A 3710-nucleotide genomic window follows, 5' to 3' on the forward strand; every position below is an offset into this window, starting at 1 on the left:
ATGTTTATTTTATTTTAATATCTAATTTAAATTTATTTATTTATTACCTTTTAAAATTTAAGACCTTGCAGTTTGTTGGACTTTTTTGAAAAAATCAAGCTGTAAACTTTTATTACAAATTAAAAATGAGGTTCTTAAAAATCTCAACTTGACCAGAATGAAACAATTTAAAAACCTTTAAAGGTGCATTGAGAAAAACCAGACTTTTTTGTCATCACCAAAAAGAGACATCTTTAGGTAAAAATAGTAAAAAACCCCTGCTGTATAGACAATGCAGATAGTTCTAGGTATCTGGTCAACGGGCAAAAAGCAAGCACTTAAGGTCTTCAGCTCCAATCTTTTGTTCATTTCTTTCTGCTGGAATTTCATATTCATTTATTCTTGTTGGATGACTAAATCGGATGATGGTAGAGATGATAAACTGGCATTTACTCAGCCCCACCCTGCTCAGTCCTGTGAGCAGAGGAATTTTCTGCTGGTGGATCGCTGCTTTTGTCTCTTTGCCATCTTGTGGTTTAGGGTTTTCTGGGCGTCTGCGTCAGGTAGTTGAAGTTATAGGAGTACCGACGCTGAGGTGGCTGCTGGCCTTGGTCTCATGTTGATTTTCCTTATCCTCTTCATTGCCGTCCTCTCTAGGCTGTCTGGCAAGAAGGACCCCTGCAAAATCGTGGTCTGTAACCCCGATACGTATTCTGTCTCACTGGTTTATCTTGTTCTCCTGTACCCTGGTTGTCAGCCCCCTCCATCACCTCTCCCTGCACAGGAGCATTGGAATGCCAAGGTTGATGCCTATAGGGGCTCTGCAGGTAGTAAGATGGGAACTGTCTGTCGCCTGCAGTAGGACAGACGCTGTTGGGTCTAGTTTTCAGAAGGATTGTTGTTGTTGTTAAGTGCCATCGAGTCGGGTCCGACCCATAGCGACCCTGTACAGGGTTTCCGAGGGTGTAAATCTTTACGGGAGTAGAAAGCCTCATCTTTCTCCCGCGGAGCAGCTGGTAGTTTCGAACCGCTGACCTTAAGGATAGCCCCTACGAAATCATGGTTTATAAACCCGATACATATTCTGTCTCACTGGTCTACCTTGTTCTCATGCACCCTGGTTGTCTGCCTCCTCCATCACCTCTCCCTGCACTGGAGGGTTGGAATACTGTGGTCACCGCCCTTAGGGCCTCCGCAGGTAGTAAGGTGGGTAACCTCGCTTAGGGTAGGGCCGCCGCTCTTGAGCCTGATATTCCGGAGCACTCTCTGATCCCTCGTTCTTTTCCCAGCTCTCACTATTATGGTAATTTTACTGGTAATGCGTGGAGGACCCCTACGACACAGGTAACCTATGATGGTTTCGGTCTGCTGCATATTTACTGCCTTGCACTGGAGCTCCACCAGGGCCTGTAACGTGTGCTGTCTCCGCACTCTTTTCTCCTTCAACAACATTAAGCTCCGCAGTCTGTCCGTCACCTACGCTTCGAAGGTACTGCCTGGGGTTATTCTTCTTTATAGAAGTCTGGTGTATAAACACATCTTCCTTGCTGTCATTCCTGTTGATGAAACCATACACTGAACCATTTTACTGTTCCCAAAACCTTCGGTGCGATGACCTGTTTTGTGCCGACCGGCTGAGGCCGTGGATGTGAGGCCACCCTCCAGGGCCGCTGCTCCCTGCGCGGTTTCAGGTGGTGCCAGGGCTTGGTGGCTGAAGCACTGGCGAGGAGGGGGGAAGGGAGGGAGGGGCAAGAGGCGTGGCGGGCGGCTGCTGGGTCTCAGCGCTGCTCAGGTTGCAGTGATGGTGACTGGGGTCTGCTTTGGCAGCTGCAGCTCTTCCCAGAATGTGATGGTAACTAGGCAGGCACCGGCGGTGGGGCTGCACAGGGCTCTCTGGGGTTCGATCTCCACTACCGATTGAAGTCTATTTATGCTTTGAATGCTTTGAACAAAGAGACCTGAGATAGCAGTATCTACTTCCCCACAATTGTTTCGTGCTGTTGTGCATAGGGTGGCTATGGGTCGGTACCGAATCGATGGCACCTAACAACATCCCACAAAGTCATAATGAGGATATGTGACACTTCTTCAATTCTCACTTACAGGCTGGATTTGACTCATCCTCCTTCACCTTTCATGTCACCGCTGGTAGGTGCCACATAGCAACCTTATATACAACATGATAAAACACCACTCAGTCTGGTGTCATCATCATAATTTTTGCTATATTTGAACCCATTGTTGTAGTCACTGTACCAGTTCATCTGGTTCAGAAGCTTCCTCCTGTTCTCTGAGTGTCTACTTTACCAAGCATGATACCCTTCTCCAGGGACATGTCCAGCGTATGCACATGAGACCAAGTCCCACCACCCTCACTTCTAAAAAGCATTTGTGTTGTACTTCTTCAAAAACAGATTTGTTCATGCTTATCTCTGGCAGTCTATGGTATATTTAACACTTGCCACCAAAACTATAATTCAAAGGTATAAATTCTTCTTTGATCTTCCATGTTCGTTGTCCAGCACTGAAGAAATTGAAAATGCCATGACTTGGATCAGGTGCACCTTAGTCCACAAAGTGACATCTTTGATTCTTACCACTCCAAGAAGGTCTTTTGCAGTAGATTTGCCAAATGCAACATGTCCTTGATTTTGGGGGGGATTGTTGCCTCAATGGGCATGCCAAGTAAAACGAAATTCTTGACAACGTCAATATTTTTTCCACTTATTATGCTGTTGCTTTTTGTTCCAGTTGTAAGGATTTTTGTTTTATGTTGTTGTGTGAGCCATACTGATATCAGTAGCCTTTGATCTTCATCAGTGAGTAATGAAGTTATCTTAGCTTTCAGTAAGCAGGGTTGTGTCATCTGCGGAGTGTAGGAGTGTAACTCATAGTTAATGAGTTTTCCGCTAATCCTGATGCTATATTTGTCTTCCTAGAATCCAGTTTCTGTGACTTTTTGCTCAACATACTGATACAATGACTGCAACAATGGGCTCAGACCTAGCAACAACTGTGATGATGACACAGACTGACTACTGTTTCATCCTGTTGTAAATACGGTTGCTATGAGTTAGAGCTGTCTACAGCACCTAACAACAGCAACAACAAAATGTCAGGCTACAACCTGACACACACCTTTCCTGATTTTAAATGATGCACCATCCCCTTTTATGATTGAATGACTCCCTCTTGATCTATGTACACATTCTGAATGAATTTCATCTATGGAATGAAATTCCCATTCTTCATAATGTTATCCATAATTTGTTAGGATTCACATAGTAAAATGCCTTTGCATATTTAATAAACCACAGATAATTATCTTTCTGCTATTGACTTTTAGCCAAGATCCATCTGATACCAGCAATGATATCCCTCCTTCCATGTCTTCTGAATCTGGCTTGAATTTCTGGCAGTTCCCTGTCAATGTACTGCTGCAAAGATTTTTAAATTATCTTCAGTAAAACTTTCCTTGCAATATGATGATATTGTTCAATAATTTCTGCATTATGTTAGATCACCTTTCTTTGGAATGGGTACAATTTTGTGCCCATTCCAAAGAGAGATGATCTAACACAATGGGCACAATTTTGTGCCCATTCACCTCCCATAACAATGTCTTTTCCCTATGCTAAAGTTTTAGGTACCAAGATTTCCTTAATCTTACCCTCTAGTATCTGCCACTGTGGAGGTAGGAACAAGTCAGCCAGGGGAGGGTGAAAAAGTAG

The 3710-nt window shown here is 44.0% G+C and overlaps 1 pseudogene; it reads right to left on the reverse strand.

Annotated features, from left to right (window-relative positions):
- Nucleotides 1-428: 428 nt before the first annotated feature.
- On the reverse strand, nt 429-2314 carry LOC102822192 (annotated as a pseudogene).
- Between the last annotated feature and the right edge of the window lie 1396 nt (nt 2315-3710).

The sequence above is a fragment of the Chrysochloris asiatica genome, unplaced genomic scaffold (assembly GCF_000296735.1).
Source record: "Chrysochloris asiatica unplaced genomic scaffold, ChrAsi1.0 scaffold00064, whole genome shotgun sequence".
NCBI lineage: Eukaryota > Metazoa > Chordata > Mammalia > Afrosoricida > Chrysochloridae > Chrysochloris > Chrysochloris asiatica.